Source organism: Chiloscyllium plagiosum, unplaced genomic scaffold (assembly GCF_037043375.1).
Source record: "Chiloscyllium plagiosum isolate Xiang-an unplaced genomic scaffold, Cpla_swu_hap1 HiC_scaffold_6, whole genome shotgun sequence".
Classification (NCBI taxonomy): domain Eukaryota; kingdom Metazoa; phylum Chordata; class Chondrichthyes; order Orectolobiformes; family Hemiscylliidae; genus Chiloscyllium; species Chiloscyllium plagiosum.
In genome coordinates, this window is record NW_028270144.1 from 133,605,672 (window position 1) to 133,625,472 (window position 19,801).

The window sequence follows — 19,801 nt, forward strand, 5'->3', positions numbered from 1 at the left end:
CCTGTAAATTCACATCCAAATCTTTGTCACTTGTAGCTTTTGAGCGTGACAGCATACAGTGAGTGTTTAGTCATTGTGAGTAGTTGCTGTATCAGCTCCCACCCTGTGTAGGAAGATTAAAGTGAGGTTTGCCTGTCAGAAATAAACATTCCTCTTTGTTGGAATGATTTGGAGGGAATCAGCATTGTGGTTTGCCAGAAGAATGTGCAGCAGTTTCACTGAGACAATGAGTCAGGTCTCCCTGTGAACTGGAATGGAGCAGAGCTTTCTGGTTTGGTGTTTGACGTTATTTTTCTCGATCATTAAGCTGCCTCGTGCAGCCACCTTGAGCTGTTCTTTCATCACGTTTGAATCTGTTGAAGGGAATGAGGAGAGGCTGTGACAACCCTGTCTCCTTGTGTGTATTACCTCCCTCCACCCTCACCAACCAACCACAGCTCCATTAGTTGGCGTCAAGTCTATTTTAGTGACAGTTCTGATCTCTTTCCCAGAATGCTCTACATCACGTTCAGGAGATTCTGCACTTTTTAAATGATGGGTTGCTTTTTTGAGTGGAAAATAAAAAGCACAAAACAAGAAACATTTGTTTGTGGATTCCATTCCCAATGTTCCCAGCTCAGATCCACAGATCATACAGAGTAGGACCAGGCCATTCAGCCCCTTCAGTCTGTTTTATCACAGGACAACTCCACTTCCCTGTCTTTCACCTGAATGTTTCTCTCGCTGCAGGTTGCAGACTGACACAGCTGCTCCATCATTTTCTGTCTTTGGAAATGTTTGGCTCCATCTTTAATCAAAAATTACCACCGCAGACAGCAGTATGTTCAATTACCCTGCCTCTACCACAGACTCCGGAGAAGAAGAGAATTCCACAGACTGGCTAGACTCTGAGGTAATGAAACATCTCCTTATCGCCATCTTCAAAGTGAGACTCTGTTCTGTGTTCCTCAGTTTCAGATCTCCTCACGAAAGTGAAACATCCTCTCTGCATTGTCCCTGTTAAAATCCCCAGAAACCTCACTGTTTCAAAGCAATCAGGTGTCATTAATTAAGACAATTTTTGTTTGTGTCCCTGCCTGACCCAACATTTACTGCCTGTCCCTTGTTGCCCTTGAGAAGGTGGTGGTGAGCTGCCTTCTGGAACCACTACAGTGTCTGTGCTCTCAATGCACTTAGGGAGGGAGCTGACCCAGCGAAAGGGAAGGAACAGTGATATGCTCCAAGTCAGGGTGGTGAGTGATTTGGAGGGGAGCTTGCACGGGGTGGTGTTCCCATGTATCTTCTGCCCTTGTCCTTCTAGATGGAAGTGGTTGTGGATTTGGACGGTACTGTCTGAGGTTCTTTGGTGAATTTCTGCCATACATCTTATAGATGGTACACTGCTGCTACTGCGCCTCGATGGTGGAGGGAGCACCAGGTCAGTCATGAGGTCAGGAGCTGAGTGTCCCTTGTGGACCCCAAAATGAATGGTAACCCCCAGGTGTTGTTGATTGGTGTTTCAGTGATGGTAACACCATTGAATGTCAAGGAATATTGGTCAGATTGTCACTTATTAGTGATGTGTGTGATGTGAATGTTACTTGCCACTTGTCAGCCCAAGCCTGGATATTGTCCAGATCTTGTATTTGAACATGGACTGCTTCAATATCTGAGCTGTCTCAAATGGTGCACGCAGGCAGTATGTTCTCAATGGTGCATCTGTAAAGGTTGGTGAGGGTCCTGATGGACATGCTGAATTTCCTGAGCTGCCTGAGGAACTTGAGGCGGTGTTGTGCCTTCTTGACTGTCACATCTACATGGGAAGGCCAGGACAGATTGTCAGTTATCGTCACTGCTAGGAATGTGAGGCATTGCCGCCTGTCTACCTCAGCTCCGTTGATGCAGATGGGGGGGGGGGGGGGGGGGGTGTCCTACTTTCTTCCTGAAGTTAACAATCAGTTCTTTAGTTTTGCCGATGTTGAGAGGTGAGACATGAGTGTGATTGAGCATTTGTGTGTGTGTGTGTCAGAGAGAGAGTGTGTGTGTGAGAGAGTGTGTGTCTGAGATTATGTGTGTGTGTATACGTGTGTGTGTTTGTGTGGGTGTGTGTGTGTCAGAGTGTGTGAGTATGAGAGAGTGTTTGAGTGTGTGTGCGTGAGATTATGTGTGTGTATACATGTGAGTGTGTGTTTGTGTGAGTGTGTGTGAGTGAGTGAGTGTGTGTGTGTATGTGTGTGTAAGTGAGTGTGTGTATGTGTGTGAGATTATGTGAGTGTGTGTGTATGTATGTGTGTGCATGTGCGCTGTGTGAGTGTGAGCATGTGTGTGCATGCGTGTGTGTACTTGTGTACGTGTGTGTGTGCGTGTACATGTGTGTGTGAGTGCATGTGTACGTGTGTGTGTGCGTGTACATGTGTGTGTGAGTGCATGTGTGTGTGTACCTGGGTACGTGTGTGTCTGAGTGCGTGTGTGTGCGCAGGCGTGTATGTGCGTGTGAGAGAGAGTGTGTGTGTGTGTGCACGCGTGTACGTGTGTGAGAGTGTGTGTGGGAGAGAGTGTGTGTGTGTGCACGCGCATGTACGTGTGTGAGAGAGAGTGTGTGTGCGTGTGCGCGTGTGGACATGTGTGTGAGAGAGAGTGTGTGTACGTGCGTGCGCGTGTGTACATGTGTGTGAGAGAGAGTGTGTGTGTGCGTGCGCGTGTACGTGTGTGTGAGAGAGTGAGTGTGTGTATGTGTGTGAGTGTGTGTATGTGAGTGTGTGTGTATGTGTGTGTGTGCGCGCGCGGGTGTACGTGTGTGTGACAGAGAGAGTGTGTGTGTGCGCGCGCGTGTATGTGTGTGTGCTTGTGTGAGTGTGTGCGCGTGTGTATGTGTGTGTGTGAGTGTGTGTGTGCGCGAGTGCGTGTGTGTGAGAGAGTGTGTGAGAGAGTATGAGTGTGTGTCCGCGTGTACGTATGTGTGAGAGAGAGTGTGTGTGTGTACGTGTGTGAGAGTGTGTGTGTGAGAGAGTGTGTGTATGTGCACGCGCATGTACATGTGTGTGAGAGAGAGTGTGTGTGCGCGTGTGTACGTGTGTGAGAGAGAGTGTGTGTGTGAGAGAGTGAGTGTGTCTACGTGTGTGAGTGTGTGTATGTGAGTGTGTGTGTATATGTGGGTATGTGTGTGTGTGCGCGCACGCGTGTACGTGTGTGTGACAGAGAGAGTGTGTGTGTGCGCGCGCGTGTATGTGTGTGTGAGTGTGTGCGCGTGCGCGTGTGTATGTGTGTGTGTGAGAGTGTGTGTGTGCGCGTGTACGTGTGTGTGAGAGAGTGTGTGTGTGAGTGTGTGTGTCCGCGTGTACGTATGTGTGAGAGAGAGTGTGTGTGTGCACGCGCGTGTACGTGTGTGAGTGTGAGAGTGTGAGTGTGTGTGTCCGGGTATATGTATGTGTGAGTGTGTGTGTGCACGCGCGTGTACGTGTGTGAGAGAGTGTGTGTGTATGCGTGCGCGTGTACGTATGTGTGAGTGTGAGTGTGTGTCCGTGTACGTGTGTGTGAGAGTGTGTGTGTGCATGCGCGTGTACGTGTGTGAGAGAGAGTGTGTGAGTGAGTGTGAGTGTGTGTGTGTGTGTAGTGTGACTGCAGCATGTGATCCCTGTGCATGTGGTTTGAATGAGTCTCTGTCTCCCAGCTGCTGAGGTGAACGTGGTTTGGCTTCTATGAACACTCACTAGCCCAGGTTCAGCTCTCCCACTCCGACAGTATGACACCAAGTCCCAGCCTGACCTGAGTTCATTTCTAACAATTTTTGGGGCTTTCCGGCAGAGATCAGCATCCTTTCTTTAAAGTGGATTGATTCTTGGCCGTACGTATCATTGGTTTAATTTAGAGAAACGTTGTGTCCTCAGGTCAGTATAGAATCGATCAACAATTACAGGAAATAACTTTAAGAGTACTGCTCAGAAATGAGACCTGTTGCTTCAGCCTTTCATTTTACACTCATCAGCATAAATGTAATGACATAAACAAGGAAAGGACGAGGCCATTCTGCCCCTCAAGCCTTCTCCTCCATTCAGTAAGATCGTGGCTGACCTTACAGTAACCTCAACTGCACGTTCCTGCCTCTCCCATAAACTTTCACCATCTTGGTTCACAAAATTCCCTCATCCATTTGCAATTAAGGAGTTACACTCTCCAGCTTCCAATGGAATGGCACCATCTCAGAGTGAAGGCAGTTTTGGAAACAGTTTAAAACCAAAGCATCCGGCTATATCAGTTCTGAAGAAGTGTCATTAGACCCAAAATGATAACTCTGCTTCCTCTCTACAAATGCTGATTTTCTCTGGCAATTTTGGTCTTCATTTCCCACTATCCATAGTCCTTTGTTTTGTTTTATAATGACAACAAGCTCACTTTTGTTAAGATTATGGCTTGGAGTCCATTGAAATCACTACTCCAACAATTTCCTCACTCCCATTTCCCTGTTTAGATTACTTACAGTGTGGAAACAGGCCCTTCGGCCCAACAAGTCCACACCGCCCCGCCGAAGCGCACCCACCCAGACCCCTTCCCCTACCTTTACCCCTTACCTAACACTACGGGCAATTTAGCATGGCCAATTCACCTGACTTGCACATCTTTGGACTGTGGGAGGAAACCGGAGCACCCGGAGGAAACCCACGCAGACACGGGGAGAACGTGCAAACTCCACACAGTCAGTCGCCTGAGGCGGGAATTGAACCCGGGTCTCTGGCGCTGTGAGGCAACAGTGCTAACCACTGTGCCACCGTGCCGCCCACAAATGTTGATGGTGATTTTCCTGAGTTCCTCTCTCCCTTAAAATTCTTGATATATTTATCCTTCTGGGACATTCCTCCCTGTAGTGATTGTAGCAAGGTCAGCCATAGAATAAGAGTTCCCTGACTGGGGCTGTTAACCTGGTGCAATCAGGGAGCCCAGATATAAACAGGAGTGTCAGAGATTCTGTTCACTCTGAGAGTTGGCTCTGAGGGAGTTGGGTCAGTGTCAAGATCTCTCCCCGATCTTCCTCTGTGGAATTATTTCAGTGGCGATGAGAGTAAAGCACCACCTGAAGAAATTCACTCACAACAGTCGTCTTTGAGTTGGGGTAAGCCTTTCTGGCATCATGTTGTTATTTGGGAAGTTTGACTTGTTCAATCCTAACGTCAAAGACTGGGCCCGGTATGGACTCAGTTACATGTCAACTATGCTGGTCCTTTCATGGGCTCAATATTCATACTGAAAGTGGTCAGACCTGCACAGAGTTCATTCATCAAACCCAGAGACAACGATAGAAAAACTGTGTATATTAATAAACTGACTGTATTGGTCACAGACGATGGGTTATTGTTCACCAGCAGGGAAGGTTGTTTTTCGTAATGCAAGATGTTTCACAGGCATTGGAGCTGGGTCCATTTCTGTTTATTATTTATGCAAATAATTTAGATGAGAATATAGGAGGCAAGGCTAGCAAGTTTGTAGATGACACCAAAATCGGTGTTGTAGTAGACAATGACAAAGGCTATCCAAGATTACAAGGGGATTGATCGGGTCAAAGGCTGAGCAGTGGCAGATCGAGTTTAAATTGAATAAATGTGAGGCATTATACTTTGGTAAAACAAACAAGGGCAGGACTTATACAATAAATGGACGGCCTTGGGTAGTGTTGTAGAACAGAGAGCCAGGTGTTAAAATGCATAATTCTTTGAAGTTTGTATGTAGATATTGTGGTTAAGAATGCGTTTAGCACGCTTGCCTTCATTGCTCAGATCTTTGAGTAAAGGAGTTGGGACATCACGTTGAGATTGTACAGGACGTTGGTGAGGGACCTTCTGGAGTAATGTGTGTATGTTCTGGTCACCCCGGTTACAGCTGGAGAAGAAAGATTTACCGGGATATTGCCGGGGACAGAAGGTTTGAGTTATAAGGAGAGGCTGGATAGGCTGAGATCTCTTTCCCTGAAGCGTAGGAGGTTGAGGAGTGACCTTATAGAGGTTTATAAACTCATGAGGGGTGTGAATAGGGTGAATGGCAGGTATTTTTTCCCTGGGGTGGGGGGATTTCAAGGAAGGGGTGCATATTTTTAAGGTGAGGAGAAAGATTTTAAAAAGGCATTTGGAATGAATTTCCCGAGGAGATGGTGGTGTTGGTACAGTCACAGCATTTTAAAAGACATTTATCTAAGTACTTGAATAGGAAAGGTTTTGAGGGCCAGGAGCAGGCAGATGGGACTAGTTCAGTTTGGGATTGTGTCCAGCATGGACTGGTTTGACCAAAGTGTCTATTTCCATGCTGTATGACTGTGACTCTGACTCTATGAAGTTGAATGGTATTTGTCATACAGGGTCAGCTCCGATACCATCCATGATCCAATGGTCTGGCAGAAACAACCTACAGCTTCACTCGATACCAAACTGTCCTGGTTCCTATTTGTTCCTGGTTCCCTCATGTATTTACAGAGATCACTCCAGCAGAGTTGCCGGTAGAGAGAAGACTCCGCAGTGACCTGGGGGTGGGGGGGAGGGGGAAATGGCATCAGGAATGCCAATGCCAAACATGACTCCGGTAAGCATGAGAGAGAGTTTATTTCAGGGGACAAAGTTTCATGTATGAGCCACGGTGCTAAAACCACCAGGAGGATCTACAAGAAAAAGATCCTGCCTACATCCTTGGACTCAGAGGGATAGGGATGGATTGATTGTAATGAGGTAAGTCAAGTGGGCCTCATAGAATATGAGTTCCCTGATTGGGGCAGTTAATCTGGTCCAATCAGGGAGCCCTGGCTGACAGATAGAAACAGGAGATTCAGAGATTCTGCTCACTCTGAGAGCCAGCTCCGAGGAAGCTGAGTCAGTTTCTCCACGTGTAAAAAAAGTGAGAGTCAGTGATGGGATACTGGCCTCTGTGGAGTTAATGCACTTCACAATGAAGTTTGTCGAGAATCTCTGTTCCCAAAATGGTGATGACAGCAGTGTAGGCCCCTGAGCCTGTCTGCTCCCAAACTCCAAGTCGACCAAATACAACTTCCTCTTTCTTTGTTTTCCCTTTCTTTTGCATTTTCTTTTCCTCTTTTCAGTGATGGTGATGGAGAAGGTAGTATCTGAGATCAGAGCTGAAAATGTGTTGCTGGAAAAGCGCAGCAGGTCAGGCAGCACCCAGGGAACAGGAGAATCGATGTTTCGGGCATGAGCCCTTCTTCAGGAATGAGGAAAGTGTGTCCAGCAGGCTAAGATAAAAGGTAGGGAGGAGTGACTTGGGGGAGGGGCGTTGGAAATGCGATAGGTGGAAGGAGGTCAAGGTGAGGGTGATAGGCCAGAGTGGGGTGGGGGCGGAGAGGTCAGGAAGAAGATTGCAGGTTAGGAAGGTGGTGCTGAGTTCGAGGGATTTGACTGAGACAAGGTGGGGGGAGGGGAAATGAGGAAACTGGAGAAATCTGAGTTCATCCCTTGTGGTTGGAGGGTTCCTAGGCAGAAGATGAGGCGCTCTTCCTCCAGGCGTCGTGTTGCTATGGTCTGGCGATGGAGGAGTCCAAGAACCTGCATGTCCTTGGTGGAGTGGGAGGGGGAGTTGAAGTGTTGAGCCACGGGGTGGTTGGGTTGGTTGGTGCGGGTGTCCCAGAGGTGTTCTCTGAAACGTTCCGCATTGGGCCTGTCTCCCCAATGTAGAGGAGGCCACATTGGGTGCAGTGGATGCAGTAAATGATGTGTGTGGAGGTGCAGGTGAATTTGTGGCGGATATGGAAGTGTCCCTTGGGGCCTTGGAGGGAAGTAAGGGGGGAGGTGTGGGTGCAAGCTTTGCATTTCTTGCGGTTGCAGGGGAAGGTGCCGGGAGTGGAGGTTGGGTTGGTGGGGGGTGTCGACCTGACGAGGGAGTCATGGAGGGAGTGGTCTTTTCGGAACGCTGATACGGGAGGGGAGGGAAATATATCCCTGGTGGTGGGGTCCATTTGGAGATGGCGGAAATGAGTTCAGTGTCAGTATTGGAGGTGTTGGCCTTTAACTGTGGCAGTGCAGTGGGCCAGATTCGGTGTTCCTGACGACAGCGAGGTGTTGGCCCAGGAATGGGAATCCCGGAATCGAGTGTGATGTGGGGCTTTGGGGGTGTGGAGCCTGTTATGGAACTCCCCCCTCCTCCCCACTCCCCCCTCCCCGACTCCGATACCAAGGGGAGCAGAGGGAAGGAGGAAGATTAATTCTGTTTTTAATTACACTGAAACATGGCAACATATTACACTTTTCACTGTATTTATTTGTTCAATACAGTGACAATAAATCATTCAATTCAATTCAATTCAAAACATTCCTGTTTAATTCACCTGCCATCTCTTTATTTTCCAGCATCATTCTCCAGACTCACTGTCTATACGATTCACTGGCTATACAACTGCCTATATGGTTCACTGTCTATATGACTCACTGTCTATACGATTCACTGGCTATACAACTGTCTATATGGTTCACTGGCTATATGACTCACTGTCTATACGATTCACTGGCTATACAACTGTCTATATGGTTCACTGGCTATATGACTCACTGTCTATACGATTCACTGGCTATACAACTGTCTATATGGTTCACTGGCTATATGACTCACTGTCTATACGATTCACTGGCTATACAACTGTCTATATGGTTCACTGGCTATATGACTCACTGTCTATACGACCAATTGTTCACTTTGTCAACTCTTTGCTTCAAGTATTTACAGGAACAGTTTATATTCTTATCTACGTTGTTCTTGTATCTTGTCACTTGTCTTTGCTCAATGGCATTGTTTTTCTTCCAGTTTGGTAAAATCTACTACATTTTGAATTAACCACAGATAGTGGATCTGTCCCTTGGAAACATTTCACTTGTTGAATGTGTCAATTCTGTGTCTTCCAGAAAAGCTCCTTAAACCTTTCCCACTTCAGTACTATTGAATTTCCCTTCTGCCTAGTTTATTGATTCACTTTAGCTAACCAGGGGGTAAAATCTCTGCTAGTCAGAGTCACGCCTGGCACATAGGAAAACTGTTGTGGTTGTTGGAGGTCAGTCATCTCAGCTCCAGGACATCTCTGCAGGAGTTTCTCAGGATAGTGTCCTGTGTCCAACCATCTTCAGCTGCTTCATCAATGACCTTCTCTCCAACATAAGGTCAGAAATGGGGATGTTTGCCGGTGACTGCAAGGTGTTTAGCACCATTTGTGAATCCTCAGATACTGTAGCAGTCCATGTTCAAATGCAACAAGGTCTGGTCCCATCTCTTTCTCTCTCTCTCTCTCTCTCTCTCTTTTTTTCATCCTCTCTCTCTCTCTGTCACTCTCTCTCTCTTTCACTCTCTCTCTCTGTCTCTCTCTCTCTCTCTTTTTCATCCTCTCTCTCTCTGTCACTCTCTCTCTCTTTCACTCTCTCTCTCTGTCACTCTCTCTCTCTCTTTCACCCTCTCTCTATCTGTCACTCTCCGTTTTGGTCACTTTCTCTCCCTCCGTTGTGCTGTCATTCTCTCTCAGTCTGACTCTATTGCCCTCTGTCTCTCTTTCTCTCTCTCTCTCTTTGTCTCTCACTCGGGCTGACAACTAGCGAATAATCTTGGACCACACAAATGCCAGGCAATGAACATTTCCAAAAAGACACAATTTAATCACCGCCCCTTGTCATTTGTCATAACTCAGGAAGTCCAATTGGAAAGGAACACAGTTTATTGATGAACACTAACATGGAGCTAATACTCATGCTGTACACAGGTCACGGTTCGGGTCTTTGCCATTCTATCTTTTATTTGAACCTCAGCCTCTTGGTCCAAAATTAGGGACACTACCAATGTGCCACAACAGGGCCCTCTGTATCTGTTTTTTTCTCTTTTTAAAATTTTTATCCGTCATGAAACAGAAAAAGACTTTATTGTTTCCCCACCACCAGGAACACACCCGAGGGCCAATTGTATACTGACCCACAAAACCTGTTAAAGGCAACACTAACGTCAATTTAAAAAAAAAACAGCTGGGGGTAGTAGGGAGGGAGTGAGGGGATTAAATCTAAATGGAATTGGAGGGGGATTTAAAGTATTCCATCGTCCATGGTGCCCATCTCTCCCTGAAAATCTCTGGTGAACACGGTGTGCTCCTTCTCCAGAGACACCCGGACTCTAACGTAACCGCGGAAGAGGGGCAGGCAGTCGGCCCTAACAACCCCCTCCATGGCCCGCTGCCTCGACCTGTTTATGGCCAGTTTGGTCAGGCCCAGGAGCAGACCCACGAAGAGGTCCTCAGACCTGCCCTCCCCCCTCCGTACTGGAGATCAGGAGCGTGGCACTGAAGTGCAACCAAAAACAGAGAAGGAGGCTTTTAAGGAAATCAAAAAGGGAGTGCAAATGCCCCCACCCAATATACACATGGTCCACGGACTCCACAGCACCACTGAACAAGCAGTTGGGCTGGGAGTCCGTGAACCATCGCAATCTGCAGTTGCATGGGACCGCTGTGTGCAGCACCCTCCACCTCAGATCCCCGAGAAAAAGGGGGGAGGACCCCTGCATACAGAGCCCTCCACTGGGGATCCCCACCACCTGGTGGTAAATGGACAGGCCAAGGTATGTCTGGGTGGTGGATAAGGAGAACAGGTGGCCAGTGTGCAGCATCGGTCTGTATAGGGCCCACTGTTTTGTCTCCCAGACAGACACACAACACATATTCTGGAGGTAGCTGAGGTTTTTGGGCACTGGCTCCCCGGGGGAGGTACGGGATCCTGGGGCCAATGTGGAATTCCATCCAGACAGGGATACGTTCAGACGGGATCCCATCGCACACCTGAGCATGCTCCAACTGGGGCACGTCATCAGATCCAAGCATTGCCATTTTAAGAGATCAGACAGTATTGTCTGTAAAGCTACATGTTTGTTGCCAATCTACTCCCTGTGTCGGCTTTTTTTTTAATCAACTGCTCACTGATGGCATTACACATCCAGGCCTCCTGGCCCAGAGATAGAGACACTACTACTGCACCACAAGAACCCTGCTGGATCCTTCAAGTACTCCAAGAACTGGAACCATTTCTCCCAAACCAGTCCCTGAGGTGGGCAGCTCTCTCACTGATCTCATTTACTGCCATCAAACGTTGGTGTGGCTGAAGTAATTATCCTCAGATTACAATCATTGAGGTTCTGCTTCTTAAATGGGTTTTGATGACACAACACCTCTCTGTCACATCATTGGTATCTACAGAAACCATGGCAACGGGATCTTCCTGCTCTGGCTTTGATTGAATCCAGGACCTGGGCAGGAAACATAATCGCCATAGAGTCATAGAGCACAGAAACAGACACTTCAGCCCAACTTGTCCATGCCCACCAGCTTTCCCAAACTGAACTAATTCCATTTGTCTGCATTTGGTCCACATCCTTCTGAACTATTCCTATCCATTTACAGATACCTGTTCCTTTTCAATATATTTTAAAAATGCTATCATTGTACCAACCTCCACCACTTCATCTGGCAGCTTGTTCCATACACACACCACCCTCTGGGAGAAAACGTTGCCCCTCAGATCCCTTTTAAATCTGCCCCCTCTCACCTTAAACCTATGCCCTTTAGTTTTGGCTCCCATAACGTGGGGAAAAGACCTTGTCTATTCACCCTATCCATGTCCCTCATTATTTTATAAACCTCTGCAAAGTCACCCCTCAAACTTTGATGCTCCAAGGAGAAATGTCCCAGTCTATCCAACTTCTCCTTATATTGTTCACACCTCCAGTCCCGGCAACATCCTTGTAAATGTTTTCCGAACCCTTTCCAGTTTAATCACATCCTTCCTATAGCAGGGCGACCAGAATTATACACAGTTTGACAAATGTGGCCTTACCTATGTCTTGTACAGCCGCAACATGATGTCCCAACTCCTGTACTCAGCCTTCTTCACCGCCCTGTCTACTTTTCAAGGAATAAAGCACCTGTATTCCTAGGTCTCTCTGTCTGACAACAAGGCCCCATCATTAACTGTGTAAGTCCTGTTCTGGTTTGTCTTATCAAAATGCAATAAAAGAGAGCTCCTTTTTCTGAGGCACTTTGGAGATTCTCTGCAGGAAATGTGTGGCAGATAACACCCCTCTCCACACACACACACCCATCCTCCTTCTCTAAACAAAATAAAATGTTCTGTGCGCCCATTCAGTAAAAGGTTACAAGTTTTTTTCAACAATCTGTTTGCAAATTCAGAACAGTGGGAATGGAGGTTACGGCAGTTGAATGTTCCTCCTGCAGAATGTGGGAGGTAAGAGTCACCACTAGTGTCCCTGCTGACTACATCTGCGGGAAGTGCACCCAACTCCAGCTCCTCGTAAACCGCGTTAGGGAATTGGAGCTGGATGAACTTCGGATCACTCGGGAGGCAGAGGGGGTTATTGAGAGGAGTTAGTCACACCTCAGGTAAAGAAGAAGGGAGATGCATTACAGTCATGGGATGGAAAGGGAACCAACAGGCAGTGCAGGGAACCCCTGTGGCTGTTCCCCTCAACAACGAGTATACCGTTTTGGATACTGTTGGCGGGAGGCAGGTGAACTTACCAGGGGTAAGACATGGGGAACAGGTCTCTGGCACAGAGTCTGTCCCTGTTGCTCAGAAGGGAAGGGGGAAAGAGGAGCACAGCATTAGTCATTGGGGACTCCATAATTAGGGGGACAGATAGGAGGTTCTGTGGGGACGAGAGAGAGAGGCTCACGGTTGGTGTGTTGCCTCCCAGGTGCCAGGGTCCGTGATGTCTCTGATTGTGTTTTTGGGATCCCTGAGGGGGAGGGGGAGCAGCCCAAAGTCATGGTCCACATGGGCACCAATGACATAGGTAGGAAAGGGATGGGGATTTCAGGCAGAAATTCAGGGAGCTAGGATGGAAGCTTAGAGCTAGAACAAACAGAGATGTTATCTCTGGTTTGTTACCCATGCCATGTGCCAGTGAAGTGAGGAATAGGGAGAGAGAGGAGTTCAACACGTGGCTACAGGGATGGTGCTGGAGGAAGGGTTTTGGATACCTGGGTAATTGGGGAAGGTGGGACCTCTACAAGCTGGATGGTCTACACCTGAACCAGAGGGGTACCAATATCCTCGGGGGAATTTTCCTCATGCTCTTCGGGGGGGTTTAAACTAATGAAGCTGGGGAATGGGAACCAGAATTGCAGTTCCAGTGTACAGGAGATTTAGAGTATGACATCATACATAAGGTTTCAAGGTCGAGGGAGTGTACTGGCAAGCAGGAAGGTGGTTTGAAGTGTGTCTACTTCAACGCCAGGAGCATCTGGAATAACTTGCAGCATGGGGTGGAATCTGGACTTCGATGTTGAGGCTGTTTTGGAGACTGGATAGAGCAGGGACAGGAATGGTTGTTGCAGGTTCAGGGGTTTAGATATTTCAGTAAGAACAGGGAAGGTGGTAAAAGAAGGGGAGGTGTGGTATTGTTAGTCAAGGACAGTATTTTAATGGCAGAAAGGATGTTTGACAAGGACTCGTCTACTGAGGTAGTATGGGCTGAGGTTAGAAACAGAAAAGGAGAGGTCACCCTGTTAGGAGCTTTCAGTAGCCCACTGAATAGTTCCAGAGATATAGAGGAAAGGATTACAAATATGATTTTGGATAGGCGTGAAAGTAATAGGGTAGTTGTTATGGGGGTCTTTAACTTTCCTAATATTGACTGGAAACACTATAATTCAAGTACTTTAGATGGGTCAGTTTTTGTCCAGTGTGTGCAGGAGGGTCTCCTGACACAGTATGTAGACAGGCCAACAAGGGGTGAGGCCACATTGGATTTGGTACAGGGTAATGAACCAGGCCAGGTGTTAGATTTGGAGGTAGGTGAGCACTTTGGTGATAGTGACCACAATTTGGTTATGTTTACTTTAGCGATGGAAAGGGACAGGTATATACCACAGGGCAAGAGTTCTAGCTGGGGGAAAGGCAATTATGATGCGATTAGGCAAGATTTAGGATGCATAGAATGGAAAAGGAAATGGCAGGGAATGGGGACAATTGAAATGTGAAGCTTGTTCAAGGAACAGCTGCTGCATATCCATGATAAGTATATACCTGTCAGGCAGGGAGGAAGTGGTCAAGCGAGGGAACTGTGATTTACTAAAGAAGTTGAATCTCTTGTCAAGAGGAAGAAGGAGGCTTATATAAAGATGAGATGTGAAGGCTCACTTAGGGCTTGAGTGTTACAAGTTAGCAGGAAGGACCTAAAGAGAGATCTAAGAAGAGCCAGGACGGGACATGAGAAGTCTTTAGCAGATAGGATCAAGGAAAACCCTAAAGCTTTCTATTGGTATGTCAGGAAGAAAAGAATGACTAGAGTAAGAATAGGGCCAGTCAAGGACAGCAGGGGGAAGTTGTGCGTGAAGTCTGAACGGATAGGAGAGGCGCTAAATGAATATTTTCATCAGTTTTCACATAGACAAAAGACAATGTTGTTGAGGAGAATATTGCGATATCGGCTGTTAGACTAGATGGGATTGAAGTTCACAAGGAGCTGTTAGCAATTCTGAAAAGTGTGAAAATAGATAAGTCCCCTGGGCCGGATGGGATTTATCCTAGGATTCTCTGGGAAGTGAAGGAGGAGATTGCCAAGCCTTTGGCTTTAATCTTTATGTCGTCATTGTCGACAGGAATAGTGCCAGAAGACTGGAGGATAGCAAATGTTGTTCCCTTGTTTAAGAAGGGGAGTTGAGACAAGCCTGGTAATTATAGGCCAGTGAGCATTACTTCAGTTGTGGGTAAAGTGTTGGAAAAGGTTATAAGAGATAGGATTTATAATCATCTAAAGGAATAAGTTGATTAGGGATAGTCAGCATGGTTTTGTGAAAGGTAGGTCGTGCCTCACAAACCTTATTGAGTTCTTTGAGAAGGTGATCAAACAGGTAGATGAAGGTAAAGTGGTTGACGTGGTGTATATGGATTTCAGTAAGGCGTTTGATACGGTTCCACATGGTAGACTATTGCACAAAAAACAGAGGCATGGGATTGAGGGTGATTTAGCGGTTTGGATTAGAACTTGGCTTGCTGAAAGACGACAGAGGGTGGTGGTTGATGGGAAATGTTCATCCTTGAGTTCAGTTACTAGTCGTGTACCGCAAGGATCTGTTTTGAGGCCACTGCTGTTTGTCATTTTTATAAATAACCTGAATGAGGGCGTGGAAGGATGGGTTAGTAAATTTGTGGATGACACTAATATAGGCAGAGTTGTGGATAGTGCCAAAGGATGTTGTTGGTTACAGAGGGACGTAGATAAGCTGCAGAGCTGGGCTGAGAGGTGGCTAATGGAGTTTAATGTGGAAAAGTGTGAGGTGATTCACTTTGGAAGGAGTAACCGGAATGCAGAGTACTGGGCTAATGGTAAGATTCTTGGTAGTGTAGATGAGCAGAGAGATCTTGGTGGTATCCTGATGAAGGGCTTTTGCCCGAAATGTCAACTCTCCTGCTCCTTGAAATCTGCCTGACCTGCTGTGCTTTTCCAGCACCACACTCTCTACTCTAATCTCCAGCATCTGCAGTCCTCACTTTTGCCTAGAGAGAGCTTGGTGTCCATGTGCATAAATCCCTGAAAGTTGCCACCCAGGTTGATATTTCTGGTAAGAAGGCGTATGATGTGTTAGCTTTTATTGGTAGAGGAACTGAATTTCGGAGTCATGAGGTCTTATTGCAGCTGTACAAAACTCTGGTGCGGCCGCACTTGGAGTATTGTGTACAGTTCTGGTCATTGCATTATAAGAAGGATGTGGAAGCTTTGGAAAGGGTTCAGAGGAGATTTACTAGGATGTTACCTGGTATGGAGGGAAGGTCTTACGACGAAAGGCTGAGGGACTTGAGGCGGTTTGTGTTAGAGAAGAAGGTTGAGAGTTGACTTAATAGAGACATACAAGCTGATCAGAGGGTTAGATAGGGTGGACAGAGAGAGCCTTTTTCCTCAGATGGTAACGGCTAGCACGAGGGGACATAGCTTTAAATTGAGGGGTGATAGATATAGGACAGATGTTAGAGGTAGTTTCTTTGCTCAGCGAGTAATAGGGGCATGGAACAGCCTGCCTGCAACAATGGTAGACTCAGCAACTTGATGGGCTTTTAAATGGTCATTGTATATGCACGTGGATGAGAATGGAATAGTGTAGGTTAGATGAGCTTCAGATTGGTTTCACAGGGCGGCGCAACATCGAGGGCTGAAGGGCCTGTAATGTGCTGTAATGTTCTATGTTATATATTCTATGCAGAGATGGAAATGTGTTGCCGGAAAAGCGCAGCAGGTCAGGCAGCATCTAGGGAACAGGAGAATCGACATTTCGGGCATTAGCCCTTCTTCAGGAGGGGCTTCTCTCACTGCACCCCCCAGGTCTCTTTCTCCCTCTACAAAGGTTTCAGTGAGTCCCTCTCTCACTGCACCCCCCAGGTCTCTTTCTCCCTCTACAAAGGTTTCAGTGAGTCCCTCTCTCACTGCACCCCCCAGGTCTCTTTCTCCCTCTACAAAGGTTTCAGTGAGTCCCTCTCTCACTGCACCCCCCAGGTTCTCCTCATATTCTATGCAGACACAGACAAACACAGGCATACACATGGACACAGACACACACACAGCCACACACACACAGAGACAAATGCACACATGTACACTGACACACGTGCATACGCAAACACATGCACACACACACACACACAGTGGGAAGGTGCTCAGACTGCAGTGTAGGGGCTTCAATGGAGGATCCTCCTGTGATGAAGTTGAGAGAGAGGTGGAGGGGTATGTGTAATGTGGGGGGGGGGGGGGAGAGGGAGAGGGGGGGGAGAGGGAGAGGGGGGGGGGGAGAGGGAGAAGGATACTGCAGCTGCAGTTGGCCAACAGGATGTCCAGTCTGGTGTCAGCAAAGAGGCAGTGTGTCCTGGGCACAAAGATTTGGAGAGACGTTACCATCCAATGGGCAATGTCCTGCAGACATTGGTCTGCCTGATCAGAGACACTGTCATAGCTGTCTGTACTGTGACCCTACTAAGTACCAGCTGTTGCCAGTTACCCTCAGAATTCCAGACACCTGATGATCCCCCTCGGCTACACATTAAGCTAGTGACAGAAACTCGCTTCAGAAGAACATCTGGTTTGGGCTGATATAGATGGTCAGGCACCATTCCCCCAGCAGGGGGCACCATTTCCCCAGCAGGGGGCACCATTCATCCAGCAGGGGGCACCATTTCCCCAGCAGGGGGCACCATTCATCCAGCAGGGGGCACCATTTCCCAGGCAGGGGGCACCATTCATCCAGCAGGGGGCACCATTTCCCCAGCAGGGGGCACCATTCATCCAGCAGGGAGCATTACCATGTTTCCATCAGGGCTCCTAGGGACCCAGCTCAAGGCAGGGATCTGACCACAATGAACACCGTCTGTAGGCAGTCTGGAGGGGAGTCACTGCCCCAGGATGGGGTCATAGGCTCTACGTCCTTGGCCACATCTCCAACTCAATGGCTTCAAAGATGGGGACTCAGTGCTGCCGCTCAGCCACTGAATAGAGGGCTGATTACAAGGCAAGCGATGGGACAGTCAATAGTTTTCTCAGACAGAGATTTCAGTTACTGGGTCATTCACATGGTGCCTTTCTCATCAGTTTTTTATTCACTAAATTGCACACAGACGTCACTGGCTGGGCCCAGTATTTATTACCCATCCCTATGTGCCCCTTGAGAAGATGGGAGTGAGCTGCCTTCTTGAACTGCTGCAGTCCATGTGCTGTAGGTTTGCCCACAATGCTCGTAGGGAGGGAATTCTAGGATTCTGACCCAGCAACACTGAAGGACAGCAATATATTTTCAAGTTAGGATGGTGAGGGGCTCGGAGGGGACTTGGAGCGGGTGGTGTTCCCATATATTTGCTGCCCTTGTCCTTTTAGTTGGAAGTGGTTATGGGTTTTGGAAGATGATGTCTGAGGATTTTTGGTGAATTTCTGCCGTGCATCTTGTAGATGGTACACACCGAGCATCAGTAGGGGTGGGAATGCATGTGGTGCCAACAGAAGTTTGCATTGACAAAGAGTCATGTTTTTTGGAATTTCGAATAGCTGTCAGACTTTTGATAAATGTTTATGTATTTATAGACTTTAGATTCGATTCTCTACAGTGTGGAAACAGGCCCTTTGGTCTAACAAATCCACACCGACCCTCTGAAGAATAACCCACCCACCCACATCCCCCTGACTAATGCACCTAACACTTATGGCCAATTTAGCATGGCCAATTCACCTAGCCTGCACATCTTTGGGCTGTGGGAGGAAACCAGAGCACCTAGCAGATATGGGTTGAATGCACAAAATCTACACAGATAGTGGCCCGAGGCTGGGTCCCTGGCTCTGTGAGACAGCAGTGTAACCAATGAGCCACCATGCCACACGCTTTGCTGGACTTGAAATATAAACCTGTTTCTCTCTCTATAGATGCTGCCAGACCTGTAGAGTTACTCCAGCACTTTCTGTTTTAGTTTCAGATCTCCAACATCTGTAATTTGGATAGAACCAGGAGTCGACCATTCAGCCCCTTGCACCTGTCCCACCGTTTAACCAGATTAAAGGTGATTTGGGACCTAACTCCATTCACCCGACCCTGGTCATATCCTTTAATTCCTTTACTTAATAAAAATGTATCCAACATTACCTGCCATTTGTTGAAAAGATTTCCAGATGTAGATGATGGTTTGTTTTATTTGGTTTTAATAGGATGGCTTTTCACTGAAACGTAAGCACACACATTGCTGCAGATTTTACTGTAACAGTAATACAGAAGATTATCGGCTGATGAAGGGCTTATGCCCGAAATGTTGACTCTCCTGCTCCTCGGATGCTGCCTGACCTGCTGCGCTTTTCCAGCACCATACGTTTTGACTCGGACTCTCCAGTATCTATAGTCCTCACTTCCACCTCGAAGTTTATGAAGCAAAAGAAAGAAGATAAAATGGAAGAAACCAATCTAGGTCTCATCTAAATTTAAAGATTTTTAAACACAAGGTAAAAGTATACTCTCATTCATTCCAAACACTGCTTGGTATATTCCAGAAAAACAGCCCTGGTCCAGCACCACCCCAGGGGCTCTCTCTCTAATACCTCATTAAGTTTAATTTAACTGTGGCTTTAACTCTCACTCTGAAGACTCCTGATAACTTCTTCCTGGAGGTTAAACATTCTTAGCTTCAAATAACTTCTTTTTTTTACAAACTCTTCAGCCCCATAACAATGACTAACCCCCAGGTTATCTAACGTTAACAAATCTAACTGTTGCCTATTTTTCTCAGCAGAAACTTTCTGTATGAAAACTGTCCAAATCTGAAAGTAAAGCTGAAAAGGTCTCTCACTCTAGGCTGTGGGAAACAACAAGTCCAGAAATTTCTAACAGAAAGCTGGAGCTACAGTCCCTTACCTTGCTAGATCATAAATCCTCCTAAATTAAATAAAAACCTATCAATTCTGAAAGCTGACCCTCACAACTGTTTTTCAAGATGTCACCATAAACACTCACAAGTTAATCATTTATTAATTCCAACAGAGAAAAACCAGTATGTCACTACTTCACAATGAAAATGTCTATCCTTAAACAAGTGACATTGAAAGTATCTATAAACTGCAGAGTTTGTATCACACTGTAACAACAAGCATTATGTTTTTGACCAGCTATACAGGCCCAGGAGGCTGGTGCATGGCAGTGACCTCTGGAATTAGATATCAGTGCTGGATTAACCCACTGTCACAGATCACCATGTGGAATATCAGAGCAGCTGCACATGCAGCTCAGTGGGAACGCTGCCTTGACCCCTCGCTGGCTCATCGAGGGAGACAATAGCCC

At 47.1% G+C, this 19,801-nt stretch overlaps 1 long non-coding RNA gene across 1 annotated transcript; it reads left to right on the forward strand.

The window, feature by feature from the left end:
- Window positions 1-743: 743 nt before the first annotated feature.
- LOC148149854 (uncharacterized) lies at window positions 744-19,341 on the forward strand. The gene is made up of 3 exons (XR_015757511.1): window positions 744-892; window positions 18,682-18,969; window positions 19,257-19,341. It is a non-coding gene; the product is annotated as an uncharacterized LOC148149854 (long non-coding RNA).
- The last annotated feature ends 460 nt before the right edge of the window (window positions 19,342-19,801 follow it).